This window comes from Vicugna pacos, chromosome 20 (assembly GCF_048564905.1).
Source record: "Vicugna pacos chromosome 20, VicPac4, whole genome shotgun sequence".
Lineage (NCBI taxonomy): Eukaryota > Metazoa > Chordata > Mammalia > Artiodactyla > Camelidae > Vicugna > Vicugna pacos.
In genome coordinates, this window is record NC_133006.1 from 3,549,318 (window position 1) to 3,573,003 (window position 23,686).

The 23,686-nt window shown below is 43.8% G+C and overlaps 2 protein-coding genes across 4 annotated transcripts in view; both read right to left on the reverse strand.

Annotated features, from left to right (window-relative positions):
• Positions 1 to 2,305, reverse strand: part of LOC116278422 (trafficking protein particle complex subunit 9-like) — a 60,122-nt gene extending 57,817 nt beyond the window's left edge. For 2 of the 3 annotated variants that reach the window (XR_012061925.1, XM_072944674.1), the window contains exons 1-2: positions 2,099 to 2,305; positions 124 to 235 (exon numbers count right to left, since the gene is read on the reverse strand). The gene's annotated coding sequence lies outside the window, so the exon portion shown is untranslated. The remainder of the gene's footprint in view (positions 1 to 123; positions 236 to 2,098) is intronic. The other variant, XR_012061926.1, reaches the window with a different exon arrangement.
• A 46-nt stretch (positions 2,306 to 2,351) lies between these two features.
• The window catches only part of LOC140687546 (trafficking protein particle complex subunit 9-like), a 46,244-nt gene continuing 24,909 nt past the window's right edge, over positions 2,352 to 23,686 (reverse strand). Inside the window, exon 4 of the transcript XR_012061928.1 lies at positions 2,352 to 2,498. The gene's annotated coding sequence lies outside the window, so the exon portion shown is untranslated. The remainder of the gene's footprint in view (positions 2,499 to 23,686) is intronic.

The following is a 23,686-nucleotide window of genomic DNA, read 5'->3' on the forward strand; positions in this document are numbered from 1 at the left end:
GCTCCTGCAGCAAAGCATTGTTTTAAAAGTTGGGTGACTATGGAATAAAAGCAACAATGGAGTAAAAGTGATGGGAGGAGAACGTGTTTGACCGGAGCTCACTGGCTGCGTTATCTCACTTACGTTCAGATGCTGGCTGAGCGCTTCTGGTACCAGAACAGACAGGTCCAACAGGAGGGAGGTTTCATGCACTGCTGTATTTTGATGCCCAGAGCTGTGCCTGGTAGACAAGGTTCTGGGTAAACAATGGTGACAGTGTCAATCACTATGCACTAAGCACACTGTCCTGAAACTAGTTTCTCCGCCAAATCCCGAGGACAGATTTCAAAAGGCAAAAACAAGCTGGCAATCTCCGGTGGGTCCGCAGACTCATAGAAGCAGTTCCTGAGCAAAAATGTCACCAGTGCCTCCTATGACAAAAGAGGGGGCACTGGCCAGGGGGCTGGAGCAGTACTCCAGGCTTCCACCGCTCAGCCACCAGTCTGTCCAGGGGGAGAAGGTGGTCCCTGCTGACGCTGCAGCGCTGTGCGCACATGCAGCCCCACCTTAGTGCATCACCGATGTACCTCTCTCACCTAACGCCTGGGGGCTCAGCAGGAGGTGACAGGTGAGGTGAACAGAGCCAGCCTGGTAGTGGCCTGGTGCTGGCAGCTGTGCCCTCGGCAGTGCCCAGGACCCTAAACGTGATACCTCATCTCCAAGAAGCAGAAGGGGGCTTAGGTGTGTAGATCACAGAACCCTGCGAGGACAAGTACACATCATGGCCACAACATGTCTCGCCATTTCCTTAAGCCATAGAGGCATGTCCGGGGAGGAACTGAAAATTCATCCAGAGCCCACCAGGCACCACACGCAGGTGAGACTCGGGTCCCCTGTGCCTTTCACTCGCAGGTCTGGCCGGGACATTCTTTTTGTCAGTTCTTTGGTGTCTTCTCTAACTTACCAAACCCCAGAAAGTATGGTCTGACCTTAGATAAGTCCAAGAATTACAGAGCCTCGACTCCACAGTAGGCCTGGTAGCATGTGCCAGGACCACCAACCGTCACCTATGAGACCGCCTTGCATGCTCTCCAGCGCGGGGAGAGCAGACTCAGGACCCAAGGCCTGAGGCCGGGTGACACAGCTTCCCTCGCTTTCCCCAGCAAATGGGGACCACCTCTCAGCAAAGGCATCTCGCCCTCTTCTGCCCGAGAGACGGCACGATGGCCACACAGGGAAGCAGAACAGAGGGTGGCGGAGGGGGGCAGATGGCCCAGAAGAGCTCGTCTGCAATTCCGGGGCAAAGTGGGGTCACTGACCTAATCACAGGGACAAAGTGAGGACGAACATTTCCATACTCTGTCCCATACTCCATGACACGCCTTCCCCTGCGTAAGAAGCTCCTTCGGAAATCCCTGGTGGTGTTTCTGATGTCCTAACCTGGCATGGTGGCTGTCGGGCAGGAAGAACAGCCTGGGAGGTAGGAGACACGGGTTCCACCCTCAGCTCAGCTAGTGCCTCTGTCTGCTGCATCTCGGGGTTCAGCCCCTCAACAATATATCAGATAGGCAAGACTGTCCCAGGACAATGGGAATGCAATGAGAGTAATACAAAGAAAGTTTTCCAGTTGCCAAATTTAAATAAGTAGAAAAACAAATTCTTTAAAATGATTCTAAGAACAGATCTAATTTAATGTAATATGTATCATACTATCATTTTGACATGTAGTAAATGTAGAAATTATCAAGATAGTTTACATTCTTTTTTCTAGACAAGTCTCAGTGTCTGATGTCCATTTGAAATTCTGCACATCTCAGCCTAGACCAGCCTACTCCCCAGCACTCCCAGCCTCTTTGGCTGTGGCTACCCTGTTGGACAGCAACTCCAGAGGTCCCACCAGGGGTCTTGGTTGGAAAGGGGGAGTAAGTATCCAAACTAACCCTAAATGGATCTCTCTGAACTAAAGATGAATTCATTTTTAAAACTTTGAAAACCGTCAGGCTGCATCTCCCTCCCTCCTTGGCTGCAAGACAGCTCCCCTTCTTGCTGATCCCTTTCTGGATGTAGGAAAGCAAACCAGGCATACAGCCAGGGCGGCTGGGACTTCACGTAGGCTTACCTGCTGTCTGTGTCCAGTCCCACCAAGTCCCTCTTCTCAAATGGGATGTAGAGGAGGGGGATCTTGTCCCCAAAATTGTTGGTGGCCCTGTCCAGGTGCTCGGACTCGAGCACGATGAAGAGCGACTCGATGAAGTCCTTGATCCTCTTCTCCACCACCCACAGTCCTCGTAGCTCGGGTACAAGGCCAAATTAGTGTGCAACTGCTCAGGGAGCTCGCCCTTCAGCACAAAGACGAAGAGCCACGAATCGTCCTGCGTGTTGCCACACATCTCCTCTGCACAGAGAGCTCCTCGACCTGCAGCCAGTCCTTGGCCAAGCGGTCAGTGATGGTGACGAGGCCCATGATCCTTCAGTGGGTCTGGAAGTGTCCCCACTCGTTCTTGTGAGGATAGTGGTACCTGTAGCAGATACAGAATGACTGCTGGAAGCCGCACAGCATGACCTGGCTCACTGAGGAGATCTGTTTATAGATACATAAGAGATTCTCCTCCAAGATGATCCCCACATGCTGGACCACCATGGGGAGAGTCTGGTGGTCCTCAGCATGCTGCATGTAGTCAGCAATGCTCATGTTGCAGGCCCTGCCAAGAGAGGAGAGGAGACTGAGGTACATGCGGTGCTGTGGGCTGCAGAACCCTCTGGGATGCGGTGACCTGTGTGTACCAGCCAGTAGGCAAGGGAAGCCCAAGCAAACCTGGGGGCACAGTCTGTCCTCAGAGTCTGCATATGGCTCCCCTAGCTCGGATCACATTATCCTGCTCTTTGTCCAGGCTTCCAGCCTCTGCAGAAAAGGGTCATTTCTTGTTTTCTGTTTCCAACATCTAGCCAGGCCCTGATGCTCAAAAATGCTGAATAAATGAATGAACAAAGGAACTGCTTCCACACCCCTCAGCAGAATATAATGAAAGGAACCACAGTGGGATCCAAAGATCTGGATTTCAACTCCAATTTACTTGAACTCCTACGCTGCAAAATAATGGATAAGAAAACTCGCCCTGGGGAGGAGGGTACAGTTCAGTGGTAGAGCACATACTTAGCCTGCGTGAGGTCCTGGGTTCAATCCCAAGTATCTCCATTAAAAAAATGAAACAAAAAATAAACTTAATTACTCCATAAAAAATAATTAAAAATTAAAAAGGAAAAACATTGCAATTAACACAACATTGTAAACTTGACTATACTTCAATTAAAAACAAAACAAAACAAAAAAAAACCCCAAGAAAGCAAACCTTGCCTTACAAGAATATATCTAGATCAAGGCAGATTGCAAATGCAAAATGCCTAGGTTACCATCTGCATAAAAAGGGGGGACTGTACAAATTTACTAATCCCTCCTTTATGAGCTGTATTTCCTTTGGGAGGTTTTATGACCTCTGAGAGTTAATTTTCACAGATGAAAAAAAGAAACATTAGCTGATTCTCAGTACTGCTGAAGAATCAGATAACCCTATGAAAGCATCTGACCCACAGAGTGTACTCAATATATGTTTGTTGAATGAATGAATAAACAAGCAAGTGAATGCTGCTCCCTGCCACAATCATAATGGTACTGTCTGGAAATCCCAAGCCCATGTTACACCCGACTCTACACTAACCATGTGAGTGACCTGGGAAGGCCTGTGTGCTTCTCTAAACCCCACTTTAATCACTAATAGAAATGAGGGTAATAACACAATCCTCAAAGGGTTAGTGAGTCAATAATGAATTGTACCCCAACCTTGCAATATGAAACCATTAAGGAAAATTGGGCAAAGAGTACATAGGCTGTCTCCGTATCAGCTCTTACAACATCATGGGAATCTTCATTACATCTCAAAATAAAAAGTCTACTTTTTTAAAGAGGCTATTGAGATTAAATGAGCTCACTGTCTTAAATAAGGAACACACAGTACAAATAGGACAATGCACAGCCCATGAGATACACTCAGTAAACATTCCCACTGAGCCCACTGGTCTCTCCAACTTCAGAACACAAGGATGGGTCCTCATGGCAATAGGCCACTGCACCTGAAGCTAAGAAAGCTAATGATGTCCACTTCCAAGAGCCCCTGCCTCCACCTTAGGTCTAATTTTGTATTTGTAACTTTGTTTTCTTTTTCTTAAATAGGAACCCCCAATTGCATAGCCTTCAGGTCACCAAAACCTGACCACGGAAATCATGACAGCAGCCCTCCCCAGTGAAACAATAAAATTAAAATCCATATCCACAAGAACTCTGTGTAATTTTAATGGCAGGAAATTCATCCTGGACTGAGAGGAAGAGGACTGGGGAGGAGGGGGCAATCTGGGGCACACAGACCCAGGGGCCACCTGTCCCATGATGGACTTTAGACTCAACCCTCACCCTCCAGGAACTTCAAAATACACATCGACAGCATGTTACAGACAAGGTTTTCTTTTTTTAAAGAAATCCCTGACTCCCTAACAGGTCATGTTTCTACTGAGAAACTAATGACTTACGTGTATATTGTTTCATGAAAACCCTAAAATAATAACATTCCAACTTGACACATGAAGAAACGGAGGAAAAGAGAGGTTTATCACATTGTGCAAGATTAGAGAGAGGCCACGTCAGAGGCTGTATTTAAACCAAAGCCCCTGCTCCAGTGCTTATACCATAAAGTTTGACATAGTGTCCCCCTCCTGCCCCCTCCCTTTAATAAATCTCTGAAGACTTTTCTGCACCACTTGGAAAGAACCAAAATCACATCAACTTTCCACAAAGAGCTGTGTCACCCCTTGGAGGACGTATCAAAATCTGAAGAGTTAGGGTGGGAGGAGAGATTTGAATTCTCAGTTTCTTGAAAGGAGACATGGGTTTAAAAGAAACCAAAAAGCACTTATCTAGTCCATGCTTTCACTGTGCAGAGAAGGAAATGGAGCCTCAGAAGAGATGAGGAAAGGGACTTATTAACAAATCTTGCCTCAGTGCAGCACCAAGCCAGCCCTGAGCGCTGCTGGGGGAGGATCTGGAAGGCCCAGGAGAATGAGTGTTAGAAAAAAGGAAGGAGAAGAAGTATATAAATCCCTGTCTCTACACCACCATACCATGAAGTTCTATCAAATGATCCACTACAGGTGCAGCCAACATTAAGGTGGGCTAAGCGTAGGTTACAGAAACCCAGAAGTCTAAATCGTACTGGAAATTCCAACTTTTACTTTTTTTTCCCCAGTTCACGCATGAGCTCAGCGGGAGCTCCGTGCCAGGCACTACACGAGGCCTGGAGTTCTCCCAAATTCAGATCTCTATGAACACGTGTGCAAACCACATGCAGGCCCACCAGAAGAGAAAACCTACAGACAAGATGGAATTAATGAAAGTGTAGGCAGCCAACCAGCATATATTACTAGCAAAAAGGATGCTGCTAGAAATACTCATGGACATAGCAAACTGTGGTCAGCAGGTGGGAAAGGGGGGAGGGACAGATTAGGAGTTTAGGATTAACAGATACACATAACTATGTATAAAATAAATAAATGACAAGGACCTACTGTATAACACAGGGAACTATATTCAATTTCTTGTAATGAGTTGTACTAAAAACACTCTGAAAATTATATGTGTACATATGCATAAATATAACTGAATCACTGCTGTACTCCTGAAACTAACATTGTAAATTGACTACACTTCAATAAAAAGTAAGAATTTAAGAAATAAATAAATAGAAATAAAAGCAACACCATTAAAAAAATTAAAAGGACTCTGTAATCTCCTTAGCTGTAGGAGGGACAGAACACTGGTTGCAAGCACCAAGTCCACTGGATCACTCCAGCACTGGCTGTCACTCTTTCTGACCATCAGGGAGGCACTTGGTTTCACTGAGGTTAGTTTTCTCTTCTGTGAAAGGCTACATCACAACTAATGATGTATATAATCTCATCATTCACAGACCAACAATTAGTAAGGACTTCCCATGGGCCACACTCTACAGAGATAAAAAGATAGGGTCCCAGATATGCTCATGGATAGAAAATGTTTATGTCATAAAGACATTAATTCTACCCATTCTAATATATAGATTCAATGCAATGCTGATTAGAATTCTCCCCAGATTTTTCATGGAATGTAGCAAGTTTATTTATGTTCAGGAACAGCCAAGAAACTTCTTTAGAACTGGGGAGGGTTGGATGGGTCATTCATTTCCACAGCTCTTTTTGAAGCAATGGAAACATTCTGGAATAATGATGGTTGCACCACTGTGAATATGCTAAAAGCCGCCAAATTGTACCATTTAAATGGGTGGACTTCAGGTTATGTGAACAAAATTGCAATGAAACTGTTATATTTAAAAAACATTTCCTGACAACTATTTTTCCCTCTATACTAGTAATATGCCCCACAATTTAAGAAAAACAAAAAACCAAAACCGAACAAAAATTTTCCAAGAGATCTTTTAGACTGCAATATTCTTGGGTCTCCAACGCCTCTGGTGGTGCTGCTACTGTTAATATACACTAGTTGAGCTGGACTAGTTAGGGACTGTGACTATCTTTTTAAAAATGATGGTCATATGTTTCACACTAGGAGGGGAGAGGATGGAGGATGTCTCATCCCTCGTGCCCTCATGTTTAACTGAACTAAGCCCTGCTTTCAACACTGTAATACCTCTCGCTATAAAAACACATGATATTGGAGTTTAGAAGCAAGATGGAGTAGTGGAAGAATGCTTGTAGCTCACTCTCTCCAACAAATATACCAAAACTCACATCTATGGACCCACTCAGCCAACCAGAGCACCTGCTGAAGGCAGACAGAACATCACCTTCGAAAGACAAAGAAGCAAAAAAATCTGTTTTATTCCCGCATAGGCTTTAGGCAGATAAATAAATACACTCCTTAAGGACCACAATAGATAGCTGATAATCCTTAAGTCACAGTGCCAGAGAGATATGAGCAATATGAAGAAGCAGAGGAACCACTCCCAATTAAAAGAGCAAGAGAAACCCCCTGAAAGCACAATCAAGGAAATAGACATTGATGGCCTACTAGATCAAGATTTCAAAGAAAGGAGTGATCAAAGTACTGAAGGAACTAAAAGAGATAGTGTTTAGAGATATAAAATATGTCAAAAATGAAATAGAAGCTATAAAGAAGAACCAAGTAGAATTGGTAAACTCATTTGCTGAAATGAGAAGTGATCTAAAAGCTGTACATAGCAGACTAGATAATGCAGAGGAATGAATAAGTGACCTAGAAGACAGAGCAACAGAAACCACCCAATCAGAACAGCTGAGAGAAAAACAAATAAAAAACAATGAAAACAATAAAGGGACATATGTGATAATACAAAGCACACTAATCTAAGCATAATAGAGTTTCCAGAAGGGAAAGAAAGAACAAACGGGATTGAAAAGGTATTTGAAGAAATCATGACTGAAAACTTCCCAAACATAAAGAAGGAATCAGATATCCAAGTACAGGAGGCTCACAGGGTCCCAGCAGGAAGAACCCAAACAGACTCACACCAAGACACATCCTAATCAAGATGTCCAGAGTCAAGGATAAAGAAATGATCCTAAAGGCAGTGAGAGAAAGAACAAAGGTGAGTTATAAGGGAACCCCCATAAGGCTCTCAGTTGACTTCTCTACACAAATACTGCAGGCCAGAAGGGAATGGCAAGATATATTCAAAGTCCTGAATGAAAAAAATATGCAGCCTAGGATACTCTATCCAGCAAGGCTATCCTTTAGAATAGAAGGAGAGATAAAGAACTTCACAAATGAGCAAAAACTAAGAGCTTAACAGCACTAAACCCATGCTAAAAGAAATATTGACAGGTCTACTCTAAATAGAAAAGAATCAGGATGCTATAAAAATGAGAAACTCAGAACTGGAAAGGAGATGACTGCCATGAATTACAAATAGAATAAATACAAAATTGTAAAAGAAGACATCTAATTCATTAAGAGTGGGAGAGGGAAGCAACAAAACATACAGTATTTTGTTTTTCTTTCTTCTTTAAAACAAAATGTGTTCTTGGTAGGATGGGTTTGAGCTAATATTACTATCTGTTTTGTACAAACATTTACAGTAATAGGTTAATAGACTTACAAAAAAGGGTATCCACAAGCCAAAAGCTTACATGTGAGTCAAACAAACTAAATGAAATCCAAGATAATACACAGGAAACTTACCTAATCACTAAAGGAAGAAGAAATGAACAAAGAGAAAGTGCCAAATCAAATGCAAAAATAAGTTGAAAATGGCAATAAATACTGACCTATCATTAATTAATGTAAATATTAATGGACTAAATGCTCCAGTCAAAAGACGTAGAGTGGCAGACTGGATAATAAAGCAAGAACCTTCAATATGCTGCATATAACAGACACACTTTTGGGATAAGGACACATATAGATTGAGAGTGAGAGGATGGAAAGGATATTCCATGCAAATGGAAAAGCCAAAAAAAGCAGATGTAACAGTACTGATTTCAGACAAAATAGACTTTAAAACAAAGACCATAAAGAAAGATAAAAAGGATATATTATAATGATTAAAGGAGTAATACAAGATGAGGATATTACAATCATTAATATATACGCACCCAACATAGGAGTACCTAAGTACGTAAAACAACTACTAACAGAGATAAAGGAGAAAATTGATGGGAATACAATCACTGTTGGAATATTTTAACACCACATTAACATCACTAGACAGATCTTCCAGACAGAAAATAAAGAAGGCAACAGAGAAATTAAATGATACAATAGAAAAATTAGATTTGGTGGGTATTTTTAGAGCATTGCATTCCCCAAAAATAGGATATACATTCTTTTCAAGTTCACATGGAACATTTTCTAGGATTCATCATGTACTTGGGCACAAAAGAAGCCTCAACAATTTTAAGAAGATAGAAATTATCTCAAACATCTTTACTGACCACAATGCCATGAAACTATAAATCAACTACAGAGAAACAAAGAAGAAAAAAGAAAAGTATGGAAATTAAACAACATTCTATTAAAAAACCAAAGGGTCAATGAGGAAATCAAAGTTGAAATTAAAAAATACCTTGAGACAAATGAAAATGAAAACGCAACCACACAAAACTTATGGGATGCAGCAATGTCAATGCTAAGAGGGAAATTTACAGCAATACAGGCCTTCCTAAAAAGAAGAACAATCTCAAATAAACAATATAATCCACCAGCTAAAAGAACTAGAAAAAGAAGACCAAAAACACCCAAAAGTCAGCAGAAGGAAGGAAATAATAAAACTCAGGGAGGAAATAAATAAAATAGACATTTAAAAAATAGAAAAAATCAATTAAACCAAAGGCTGGTTTTTTGAAAGAGTAAATAAAATTGATAAACCTCTGGCCAAACTCACAAAGAAGAAAAAAGAGAGAGCACAAAGAAGCAAAATAAGAAAGGAAAATGGAGAAATTACAACCAATAAACATGGAAATACAGAATATCATACGAGAATATTATGAAAAACTGTATGGAACCAAAATGGATAACCTACAGGAGATGGACAAGTTTCTGGAAACATACAGTCCACCAAGATTGAATCAAAAGAGACTAACCACTTGAACAAACTGATCACTAGAAATGAAATTGAATTAGCAATTTAAAAACCTCCCTACAAATAAATGTCCAGGACCAGAAAGCTTCACAATGGAATTCTACTAAACATACAAAGAGGAACTAATACCAGTCCTTCTCAAACTCTCTCAGAAGACTGACAAAGAGGGAATATTCCCAAACTCATTCTATAAAGCCACCATCACCCTGATACCAAAACCAGGCAATGCCACCACCAAAAAAAACAGAATTACAGACCATTATCACTGATTAACATAGATGCAAAAATCCATACCAAAATACTAGCAAATAGAATCCAACAGCACATTAAAAAGAGTACACACCATGATCAAGTGGGGTTCATCCCAGGGACACAAGGATGGTTCAGCATACGCAAATCAATCAATGTAATAGTAATACATCACATCAACAAAAGAAAGGGAAAAAAAAACATGATCTTCTCAATAAATACAGAAAAAGCTTTTGATAAAATTCAACACCTATTTATGATAAAAATTTTCACCACTGTGGGTATAGAGGGAACATATCTCAACATAATAAAAGCTACAGCCACCATAGTACTCAACGGTGAAAAGCCCAAAATTTTCCCACTAAAATCTGGGACAAGACAAGGCTGGCCAACATCACCACTTCTATTCAAGATAGTCTTGGAAGTCCTAGCCACAGCAATCGGGCAAGAGAGAGAAATAAAAGGGACCCAGATTGGAAAAGAAGAGGTAAAAGTGTCACTATACGCATATGACATGATACCACATATAGAAAACCCTAAAATGTCCACACGAAAACTACTAGAAATAATCGAAGAATTCAGCAAGGTAGCAGGTTACAAGATTAACAATCAAAAATCAGTTGCATTTCTTTACACTAATGGTGAATCAACAGAAAAAGAAAGTAAAGAAACAATTCCCTTTAAAATGGCACCCAAAGTAATAAACTATCAGGAGTAAATCTAAATAAGGAGGTGAAAGACTTATACATGGAAAACTATACAAACACTGATTAAGGAAATTAAAGAAGACTTAAAAAAATGGAAAAAATATCCCATGGTCGTGGAGTAGAAGAATCAATATTGTTAAAATGGTCACCCTGCTCAAAGCAATCTACAGATTTAATGTAATCCCTATCAAATTACCCAGGACATATTTCACAGAACTACAACAAATCATAATAAAAATTTATATGGAAGCACAGAAGACCTAGAATTGACAAAGCATTACTGAAGAAAAAGAAAGAAGCTGGAGAAATAACCCTCCCAGATTTCGACAATACTATACAGTTACAGTAATCAAAATATCATGATATTGGTACAAAAACAGACATATGAACCAATGGAACAGAATAGAGAGCCCAGAAATGAACCCACAAACTTTTCATTAACTAATCTTTGACAAAGGAGGCAAGAAAATATAATGAAACAAAGACAGGCTCTTCAGCAAATGGTGTTGGGAAAACTGGACAGCAGCATCTAAAGCAATGAAGCTAGAACACTCCATTTCACCATACACAAAAATTATCTCAAAATGGATCAAAGACTTAAACATAAGACAAGATACAGTAACCCTCCTAGAAGAAAACCTAGGCAAAGCATTATCTCTCATACATCTCAAAATGTTCTCCTAGGATAGTCTACCCAAGCAATAGAAATTAAACAAGTATAAACAAATGGGACCTAAGTAAACTTACAAGCTCTTGCACAGCAAGGGAAACCATAAGCAAAACAAAACAACAACATACAGAATGGGAGAAGATTTTTGCAAAAGATGAAACTGACAAAGTCTTGATCTCCAGAAAATATAAGCAGCTTATATGACTTAATATGAAAAAACCAAACAGCCCCATCCAAAAATGGGCAGAAGACCTAAACAAGCAATTCTCCAAAGAAGAAATACAAATGATCAATAGGCACATGAAAAAAATGCTCAATATCACTAATTATCAGAGATTTGCGAATCAAAACTGCAGTGAGGTATCACCTCACACCAGTCAGTATGGCTATCAGTCAAAAGTCCACAAATAACAAATGCTGGAGAGGCTGTGGAGAAAATGGAACCCTCTTACACTGCTGGTGGGAATACAGTTTGGTGCAGCCACTGTGGAAAACAGTATGGAGATTTCTCAAAAGACTAGGAACTGACTTACCATACGATCCAGGAATCCCATTCTTGGGTATATATCCAGAGGGAACCTGACATCAAAAAGACACCTGCACCCCAATGTTCACAGCAGAACTCTTTACAATAGCCAAGACATGGAAACAGCATAAATGTCCATAGAAACATGACCGGACAAAGAAGATGTGATATACCTATACAATGGAGTACTATTCAGACTTGAAAATGACAATATAATGCCATTTGCAGCAACATGGATGTCCCTGGATAATGCCATTCTAAATTAAGTAAGCCAGAAAGAGAAAGAAAAATACCATATGTTGCTCATATGTGGAATCTTATAAAAACAAAAAAAAATAAACTTAAATGTAAAACAGAAACAGACACACAGACATAGAATACAAACTTGTGATTGCCAGGGGAGAGGAGGGTGGGAAGGGACAGACTGGGAGTTCAAATTTTGTACATACTGACAGGTATATATACAATAGAAAAACAAGTTTATACTGCATACCACATGGAAATATATACAAGATATTGTGGTAGCTCATGGTGGAAAAGTATGTGACAATGAATAAGCGTATGATTGAAAAATTGTGCTCTACACTTGAAATTGACACAACATTGTAAACAGAGATTAACTCAATAAAAAAAAAATAAAAAGATTATTAAAAAAAAGAAAGTTGTCCTGGGGTCCCCTAATCTTCCCAATGCCAGAACCCTAGGCTGGGGAACCTGATGCTGGGCTTATAATTCCCACTCCTGTTGGAGGTTCATTGTGACTTATTCTTCACCTTGTGAGTTGCCCACAGTGAGGGATATGGGGCCCACCTCTATCATGAGAATGCCCCTCTTACCATCCTGCTGTGGTTCCGTCTCTGTGTTTCCACTGAAGATTTCTTTTGCTAGGATCTAGTTTTTTTTTTTTTGATGCTTGTTTAGCAGTCAATTGTGGTTTCACTGTAGTCATGAGGAGAGGCAAATAGTGGAAGCCTATCAGCTGGCTTTCAGCTGCCAGAAGGAGCAGCCATGATATATTTAAAGTACTCAAAGGAAAAAACCTGCAATCTAGGCCACCTACTCAGCAAAGTTATTAATCAGAATTGAAAGAGAATTAAAAAGCATCTCAGATGAGCAAAAACTAAGAGTTCATCATTCCTAAACTGACGTTACAAGAAGTATTAAAAAGTTTTCATTATGTGACAAAGAACAAGAAGTAAGAACTTATTTGAAGGGGGAAATCCCACTTTAAAGGCAAAAATGGAGCAATGGCTATGAATCAGACATTTAAACAAGCTACTACAAAGACTAAAAGACAAAATTTCTAAAAACTATACTTACAATAAACATTTATAGGATGCATATGAAGATGTAAAAAATACAATCAAAAAAGGAGTGGAGAGGGAGTAAAAGAGCAGATCTTTTTTGAACTTATATAACCTTAAATGACAATCAGTTTAAAACAATCAGATATTGTAACAAAGCAACTTATATGAACCTCATGGTGTCCATAAATCAAAAACTTACATTAGATATGCAAAAACAAGTGAGAAGCACAAATGTAACAATAAAGAAAATCAACTACCCATAAGGGAATTGTATGAAAGAAGGACAGAGAAGAACTACAAAAACATGTAGCAAGGTGGCAGGATACAATATTAACATACACAAATCAGTTGCATTTTTTTACACTAACAATAAAATAGTAAGAAAAGAAAATAAAGAAACAATCCCCTTTAAAATCACAACCAATAAATGATAAAATACTTACGAATAAATCTGACAAAGCATGTGAAAGACTTATACAAGAAGAACTACAAAATACTGATTAAAGAAATTAAAGATGACTTAAAGAAATGGAAAGAAATATTATGCTCTTGGATTGGAAGAATCAATATTGTTAAAATGGCAGTACTGTTCAAGGCAATTGACAGATTTAATGCAATCCCTATCGAGTTACCCAGGACATTTTTCACAGAAATAGAACAAATAATCCTAAAATTCCTATGGACTCATAAAGACCCAAAATTGACAAATCAATATTGAAGAAATAGAATAAAGGTGGAGGAATGACCTTCCACAACTTCAGATGAATCTACAGAGATACAATAATCAAAACAGTGTGGTACTGGTATGAAACCAGACATATAGATCAATGGAATAGAACACAGAGCCCAGAAATAAACACAGACCTACAGTAAATTAGTCTTCAGCACAGGAGGCAAGCACACACACTGCAGTAAAGACAGTCTCTTCTGCAAATGATGCAGGGAAAACTGGACAGTTGTATGCAAATCAATGATGTTAGAACACTCCCCCACACCACACACAAAAACAAATTCAAAATGGCTTAAAGACTTAAATATAAGACAAGACAATACAAGCCTCTTAGAAGAAAACATTAGCAAACCATTCTCTCACATACTTCTCAGCAATGTTCTCCTAGGGCAGTCTACTCAAGCAATGCAAATAAAAGCAAAAAATAAACAAACAAGACCCAACTGAACTTACAGGCTTTTGCACAGCAAATGAATCCTTAAGCAAACAAAACAGCAACCTACGGGATGGGAGAAAATATCTGCCAATGATGTGACTGAGAAAAGCCTAATTTCCTGAGTATATACACAGCTCACACAAGTTCATAACACAAAACAAGCAACCCAATCCAAAAATGGGCAGAAGATATAAACAAGCATTTCAGCAATGAAGACATAAGGCCAATGGGCACATGAAAAAATGCTCAATACTACTCATTATCAGAGAAATGCAAATCAACACTACAATGAGGTATAACCTCACACCAGTCAGAATGGCCATCATGAATGAGAAATGCTGGAGAGGTTGTGGAGAAAAAGGAAGCCTCATACACTGTCACTGGGAAATGTAGTTTGGTATAGCCATTATGGAAAACAGTATGGAAATGCCTCAAAAAACTAAAAATAGACTTGCCCTATGAATCAGCAATCCCACTTCTGGGTATATATCCAGAGGGGACTCCAATTTGAAAAGGGACCTGTACCCTAATATTCACAGCACCACTATATACAACAGGCAAGACATAGAAGCATACTATAACGTAGCAACAGATGACAGGATAAAGAAATTGTGGTATATCTATGCATTGGAATACTACTATGCCATTAAAAAGGATGAAATAATGTTATTTGCAGCAAGGTGGATAGACCCAGAGAATATCATTCTAAGTGAAGCAAACCAAAAGGGGAAAGAAAAATACCACATGATATCACTCCACTTGATATCATGTGGAATCTTAAAGAAAAAGAAGAAAGAAACAAGGTCAGTATGAATTCATCTACAATACAGAAAGAGACTCGTACACATAGTTAACAATCTCATGGTTACCAGGGAAAGGGGGTGGGAAGAGATAAATTTGGGTGTTTGAGACTTACAAATGTTAGCCACTATATATGAAAATAGATTTTAAAAAAATCTTTATTCTCTATAGCACAGAAACTTACATTCAATATCTGGTAATAACCTATACTGGAAAAGCCGCTACTGCCACAACCTGAGGAAGCAAGAGAAGAAATGAGAGTGAGTTACCCTGGGCTAGAGCCCCGTCCTCCACAAGTCCTTGCCCGCTGTTGACGCTGCCCTAGACAGCACTGCACCCTCCTCCCAGGAGCGGGCTGGCATGAATATGTGTCTCCGAAACCGGGGCAGCAGAAGCCGCCCCAAGAACAGGCCCTGGAGATGGGAGCAAGTCCACCTGCTCCCCCTGAGGACAGGAACCCCTCCTCTCAGCCGCCGCCCACTGACTGCACCGCACCAGACTCCAGGGAGCAGGCCACGGTCTGAGGGCCGGTTGGAGATGTTCCGGGGCCACACCCGCTTTCCCAAACCCAGGAATAAGAGTCAGGGCAGACGCGGGGTTCAGGGACTACTAAGGAGAAGGGACAGCACCACGAGCCAGGCGGCGGCCTCAGACCCTCCTCAGGGTCCTAATAGGCCTCGTGGCCTGGGACTCAACTAAGCACCCCTACCCATGCACCTCCCCAGCTGCGCAGCTCAGACCACACTCGCCAGCTCCGTGCCCCATCCAGCGCCCCATCACCTCCCAGGCGGCGGCAGCGGAGGAACTGTAGCGTCGGCCCAGACTCCAGGCCGTGCTCCTTTTCAGGGAGCTGCTGCAGGAACATCCGGTTCCCACCTGGCTGCCACACCCTCTGCGCGGGTTCCGCTGTCCGCTCGTCTGTGCTTTTGCGCATGTGCGCCCCTCCCCATCCCGCCGGCATCAGGGACTTTCGGCTGGGGCTCCTGCTGTACCGGAAGTGGCGCCTGGGGCCAGGAGGACCTGGGTGGGTCACTGCGGTGGGGAGGTCGGCTGGGACCCCACCCTTCTGTAGGCCCACTCTCATGCGGACCTACCCTTCTGCCCGCCACAACGCTGCCCGCCATTCTCCAGATCTCCATCCCCAGTGCCCCCATACCGCCACCAATTGGGCCCTGGCACTCAAAGCCACGACCGCCCTGGGCCAGGCCCTAGCCCCAGCCCCACTCCCCTTGCTAGCCTCTCCCTTCCCGATACTATCCTCCCATCCTGGGCAGGCCCAGCCTCCCACCAGACCCCGAAGATGGGGCTCCTTCTCCTCACACCAAGGTCCCTGCCACATACTCCATCCTGCTAGGTCCTAACTTATGGCCCCTACACCCCAACTTCACCCCTCATGCCTCACCACAGGACCTCCAACATCCCGAAGTGCTCCCCCTCACCCCTCAACTGGGTCAGTTCCTTCTGAGCGGCCCGTCACATCTCAGCCTGTACCCCCTTCGCCGCGGGTTCCCCCCTCAATCCTAGTGCACCCCTACCTGCAGATGACTCTCTCACCACTCACCCCGTGGTTGGGGTTTGGTAGTCCAGACTCCAGTCCCCATGGTGACTGCCACCAGCGAGGGTTCCGGCCTAGTGTGCACATGCATAGCTAGTGTCTGAAGCTACAGGGTGAGGCGGGCCGAGCTGGAGGCAGATACAATTCCCGCCCTGGTGTCCTGAACCCTGCGCGCTGTGCCTCATCTGAGTCTGAGTGTCAGGGTGATCTCTGGCTGCCCGCAACTGGCCTGTGGACCTGGGGTGGTTGATGGTCCTGATGGTGATGCAGACCCCTAGGGCAGAAACACTGGGAATGCGGACCTGCAGGGATTGGGGAGTTTGGAGGGTGCAGCTAAGCCCAGAGACGGAGAGCAGGCAGTTGGCTGTGTGCACAGGGTGGTGTGCATGGCGTGGGCTCAGCCCATGTGGGTGCAGGGACCTTGTTCATTCACACTGGGCCAAAGGGAAGAGGGATGGGAGCTTTTAAAGTGTTCATGTTAGGAAGCCAAGGCTGGAGAACAAAGCAGACAGCTTCGCTGGCCAGGCCACCTTGGAACCCTCCATGTTGCTGGTCCCTTGCATCAGAGGAGACTGACCGTTGACTGGCCTGTGAGATGTCCCTTGCCATGGTATGGTTTACAGGCAATTGAAGGGACTTTGACTGCAATTTTAATCACCAATAATTGTTACTTTCTCTGCAGGAGATCAAGTCCACAGTCATGGTGAACCTGGAAGGACTCCTGCCTGAACCCCAGCCTGGGGCAGAGGAGGACCCACCTGTAAATATCCTCTTACCTCTCACCAAAAGGCACTGTAATAAAAAAGAACAGATCAGAATCCATATTAGATCTGTTCCTATTCCTTTAAACCTGTCTTTTGTTATCTAGGCTTATTCTTGCTTGCTCTGCACCTTTTGTAAAACAATGTTGCCTTTAGCCTGAAATGTGCATGAGAGCCTATTCTCAAGGCTCTGACCTTTAAGGATATTAACACTTTTGCCCTCCTATAAGGATAACAAGTTGCAGGATAGAACATAACCTTTGCTTTCTTCGAGGTTTTACAGGGATACCATGATTCGACCCACGTGGACCACTGCAAAGGGTTCCAAGAACAAAGAAATCCTACACCAAGAAGTTTGTAGCAATGAACCACAGCCCCTCCCCTTTTCAATAGAAAAGGAACCTGAAGCCTGACATGGGGAAGATGGTTCTCCAGGACGTAGTCTACCATTTTCTTGGTCTATAGCTGTCCACATGGGTCAGGTCATGGTGCCCCTGCAAAACCTCTAACAAAACAATTTATTTTCTATTCGGCAACTTATTGTCTTTATATCAGTGCAAAAGTGTTAATATGCTTAAAGGTCAGAGCCTTGAGAACAAGCTCTTTCATTTACCAGACAGGCTAAAGGCAACATTGTTTTACAAAAGGTGCAGAGCCAGCAAGACTAAGCCTAGAAAACAGGGTACAGGGTTAAAGACAAAAGAACAGATCTAATGTGGAGTCAGGTTTGTTCTTTTCTATTAGAGTAACATCTAGTTATATGTTTTAAGTTTACAAGAATAAAGTTTAGCCTTTTCCCATTTAAAATTCTGCAATTCAGGAGCATTAAGTGCACTCATAATGCTGTTAGACCAACACCACTGTTTGGTTTCAGACTATTTCCTTCCTCAAAGTAAAAACTTGTATTCAAAGCACAGCCCACATCCTCCCTCCCCCAGCCCATGAAAAACCCCAATCCCCTTTCTCTTTCTGTGTCTTCACCTATCCTAGAGGTTCCCTGTTAATGAAATCATATAAAAGGTGGCTTTTTGTGTGTGCCCACATAACTTAAGAGGAGACTGGTGATTTTTTTGTGTGTGTTTACATGAATTAGCATGTTTGTATTTTGAAAGGAAAAATCCAGATGAATTAAAGATGATATGTACAAAATAAAGCCCTTTTAATAACTCTGTGCAGCATCTAGGGGTAGGCACTGCTGTTCTAATTATGAAACCAGAGCCAAAAGGGAGATGCTTAGCTCTTCCTGTGGTGAAACAAATCAAACAAAACTAAAAAACAAACAAAGGCCAAGAAAGACAGCTGGAAAGCCAAACCACAATGTGGAAAAAGCTTTCCCCATGACCCAAGGTCAGAGAAAGATTTCATATCCCTGTGGACCAAAAACCTCATGAAACAAAGTGTTCTAAAAAGAAACAGAACCCACACAGGCAGTTCCAATGAGAAGCGGTGCAGGTGTCCAGTGTGCTCGAGATGCTCAACCTCTCAGGTGAGGACACAGGCAGACGGACACACTGTGGAGGCAGCACTGGTCACCATCGCACTTGCAGGTCTTTAGCCTGGTGAAAACGTGAGGAGGCAGAGGCCCCAGCAGGTCCCCTAGAGGGAAAAGTGAACAGACGCTCCTCTCTGGGGGAACAGTGTGCAGGACGCATCAAAGGGCCACAGGTGCATCCCTTCCCCAGCGGTACTGATCCTTAGAGCTGATCCCACCAAAGCGTTTGCACAACTTTCAAAGATTTTTTTTCTTTAGTAACATGAATACCACATAATATGTCATCAAGGCATTTTCAGAAGTGATCTGCCCTGGGTCCTAAAAATACACACAGATGAATACACACATATACACGTAAACATATGCACACATACATACAGGAAAGAGACAGACAGGATGAGACACAGAGAGGCAGAGGGTGAGAGAGAAACAGAGAGAGACAAAACAGACAGAGAAGCACTGAGAGACAGAGAAAGAATGAACACTGGAGCTGGGAATGTGTGGAAATCATGCACGTTTTCACAAGTCCATCTACATGTCAGAACCTGGTCCCAACATCCATCCACCCTGCAGGGGAGTGTGTGGGGATCACACAAGGACGTGTGACCAGAAGGCAAACAAGCAGGGAGACACTTTGGGACAGCTAATCCTAGAGGCCCAGATGAGACACTGAGCCTGAATCTGAACATGACAGAATGACTCAGGAGGTTGCATGCCAGAGTGGACAATTTCAGAATTGTATTTAATTTCAACCTGGGGACAGGCAGCTGGGAAGCAGGCGGCAAGAGGAGTGACTTTCCCCATTCCTCAGGGCAGACCCCGGCCTGTGTGGGGTGTGCTCTGCGCTCTGCCAGCCCTGTGTGGTGTCCTTCATTTGCTAGGTCTGTGCGCAAGCTCCCTGTGATCCCAGCCCATGGGGGTGACACATGCAGTGGACATTTATGTGTCTATAGACTTATGGCTTACCTAGGAATCAGGGGCCTGAATGATGCCCTCTGCACTGATGGGGGACTGGGGAGACACTGAAAGTCACGTGGCTTGTCCAGGGTGACAGCACTGCTGACGGGGGAGCCGGGTCAGAACCCAGATGTGTCCTCAGAGTTGTGTCCAGAAGTGGTGCCCTGGCTGCATCCAGGTCTCCCCAGGGCTAAGGGCTGAGCTGAGTTGGTGTCACTGTGTGTGGACATGGCATGGGGTGGGAAGTGAGCCATTGGCAGCCCAGAAATGCCCTTGGGGAGCTTTGTGTCAGGAGGAAGCTTGGGGAAGGGGACCCCAGGAAGTGATCTCACAATAGAGCTCAACAGAACTTGGAACCTAGTTCCAAGTTCCATGACACCGACTTTGTAGGGGAGCCCCCTACTCAGCTCACTTGGTTGGTAACCTCAGCGCAACTCAGAGATGTTCTGCTGCGTCCCAACACCTGAGGCGCGGCCTGTGGAATGCTTGCAACAAGGGACTGTATCACCTGTGCTGACACTGGGTGAATCTTCACCCCAGGCGCCTCTGGCCTTTTGGCAGAGGGACCCAAAGGTAACACATGGAGCCCCAGGGCAGGCTTACCGAGGCCGTGCGACCCCTCAGATCCCACCTGGGTAGCCCCACAGCCCTTTCCTGGCTGGTGCAGATGGGGCCGTCATGTTGGGGTGGAAGGGACCTGCTTCAAGCAAGAGCAGGCTGAGGAAGAGTCAGAGGCCTATGAGGCCGGTCACGTCCACAACCTGGGTCCAAGATGGCTGGCTGGGATGTGGAGAGCCAGGGCAGGGCCCTGCTGCCCGAGGTAGAGCCCATGCCCTCTGGGTGTGTCTCTTCCCTCCCGGGTAACTGAGCTGAAAAAGGTCCGAGTCTGATCTGGCAGCAGAGGGTCAACTGGGCAGAAGCAGGGGTGGTTCTGGCCGGGCAGGGCTCTGAGAGTTCCGGGCCAGGGTGCCTGCTGGTCACTGTCATTGCAGAGCCAGACACCATAGGAGCTGGTGGACAAGGACACCCATTCCACATCCCCGAGTGAGGGGCTGGTGCGCCACACTTCTGAGCACCAGCACAGGCTCCGGGTGGATCTGGACATGGAGGTGTCCCCACTACCACGGCCCATAGGTGAACAGGGCAGGCCTCCTGCCCAGACAACACCCAGGCCTCTCACCAGGGTCATGCCCTGGGCTGACGGGCAGCTCAGCACACCCGGCTCCGACCTGGAGCACCGTGCCCTCCTCCCTCTGAGTCAGGTGGAGGACCAGGAGCCCACAGAGGCCTAGCCCGAAAGTGAGAAGGGCAGGGCTGGGAGCATGTGTGTAGGTGAGGTGGGCCGAGGGCTGGGCCACACAGGGAGGCATCCCCAGAGGCTCCTGTTGGGACCAGAGCAACAACGGGCTTCAGGCAACCTGTCTGGAAAAATTCAGTCACAGAACACATCCTGTGGGCACTTCCTGGGTGAGACGTGTCTGAAAAGCTCTGGGAAGATTTCTGTTCTTGAAAAGGCACATGGAAAGAGAGGCACGTGTGTAAATTGTTTTTTCTGTCACAGCTTGAGCATTTCCACAAGACTCAGAGCTCTCTCCAAGCCTAATAGTTACAGATCCAGAGCAGGCGGGATAGGGGAAGATGCCAGAGACCAAACAAAGGACGATCTGGGCCCACCAGGAGACCCCAAACTCCGGCTTGCAGCTCCTACTGCTCCTCCAGAACCTAAACCTGAAATGCTGGGCAACGGAGAACTAGTTCAGGCATCACCACCCCCTAGGGCTGAGCACCCTCTGCCCCCAGCCACACCTTCTCCAAATTCCCACGGTCAATCCCCTCCCCCACCCAAAGTTGACTTCCCTTCCCCTGGAGTTGTTTTCACTTGGTTTTTCTTTAGTTTCCTTTGTTTCTTTCACATCTTCTATGATATCCTTTATTTTTATATTTTTAGTTTCTTGCAATAAAATATAGAGTTTTTCCCTTTTGAATTGTGCAATTCAGGAGGATTAGGAGCATTCACAGTGCTGTGCGACCATCACTACTATCTAGTTTCTCACTATTTCTTTCCTCAAATTAAAACCCTGGATCCAAAGCACACACTCTGCTTCCTTCCTCCCCAGTCCCTGACAACCCCAAGTCCTCTTCCTCTCAGCCTGTTTTTACACCCCCTGGATAATCCCTATGAATGAAACCATATGAAAGGTGGCTTTTTCTGCCAGCCCACATGGTTTAAGTGGGGGATGGTGAATTTTTTTTGTTTTCACTTGAAATAGCAATTTTCACTTTGCCTCCCCCAAAGAACTTCCTAAGAACATACCCGAAACAGGCTCGCACACACATTTTTGTCTGAGGATCTGCTTCCTGGGGAGCTCAGCCTGAGACAATCCCTATAGATCTTATCACAGTACTCACGTATTAACGCTGTTTTTTTGCTTTCTTCTAAACATGTGATCTCATCGATGAAGTCACAAGTGATTTTAGGGAAGGAACTACACTTATTGCATCATCAGTTTTCCTCATCATCTCCTGAGCAGCACAGAATTTTCTGTAGGACGGGGAGTGTGAGTCAACTTTTCAGTGCCAAAGTTTTTCATTATGTTGCAAGTTTTCATTTCTACCATCTGGAGTTTAGGAAACTCATGAGTTTACTGAAATGCATGTAAAATATGTAAATATTATTCATATAAGGTATGTCATTATTGGAGATGAAGCTCCTGGTTTTGGATGTACATCACTTTTGTACATATCCACCAAAGGGGAGGTAAGCTGGGAGAAGACAGCCTATACTTTCAGGAGTCAATGACTGAACATAACGTGCAGGCTTATCCTTTTGAAGTGGAAGATTGAAGAGTATCTGGCTGTTATTTATACCAGTTCACAATGTCACTGAGTCAGAGGGACCTTGGGACCATCTGGTGTCTGACTTTCTTCTATCCAGTTGGTAATTTGCAAAGAGGTCAATATAGTCTTAACATTTCAAGTAAGAATGTGAAAACACCTTGGTAAACCAGATGAAGAAATAACCAAGTGGAAAAGGGTCTCCCATCAGATTCTATGCCCATTTTCTTGGATCCTCTGTGTTTTAAGATCTTTGTACTTTGTAGATGGATGACCTGGGCCCCACCTCCATCATCGGTAATTAGTATTAGAAAAGTCACTCCTCTTCCAACCTCAGCTTCCTTATCTGTCAAATAGGGAAACAGTAAAGGCACCAACTTCCTAAAGGGTTTGTGAGGGTTAAAGTACATGAAGTAATTACTGAGTATTGTTCCCAGTATGGTCTTGGGCACCTCCAACCCCCACTGTCATCATTATCACAGCAGGGACTCTCAGTATGTGCATAAGAAGTGGGGTGTGAGCTACTGGATTGGTTTCCATCTCCCCTGAGGCCTGCCTTGGGGGCAGCATCTGCTACCCCAGGTTCAAGGGATGCAATTCTCCTGGTTAGATTGCTCCCAGGAGGCTTGCGTGGTGAGGTCAGGGGTCTGGGGGTATGGCAGTGACAGAGGCAGGTGTATGGTACCTGCCCAGGATGCTCTGCTCTGGTCATCTTGCTCCCATCTCCCACTCAGACAAGCCTGGGGTCTGCGAACACAATTCTTCAACTTCTTGCTTATGAAAATGCTAAGGAGGACTGCAAAAAGGCTATTGGTCCCTTTAAAGGGAAGGCTCCATTGACTGAATATATAAAATTGTGCCAGAGAGTGGGAACAGAAAGTTTTAAGGCCAATATGATGTTGCAAGCCACGGCAGGATTGAAATTAGGAAAAACCTTTCAAGGCAAATGGTTTAATTGTGGAAAAATTGGTCATACAAAAAAGGAATGAATAAATACAAAACAAAGGCTGCACCAGAAAATT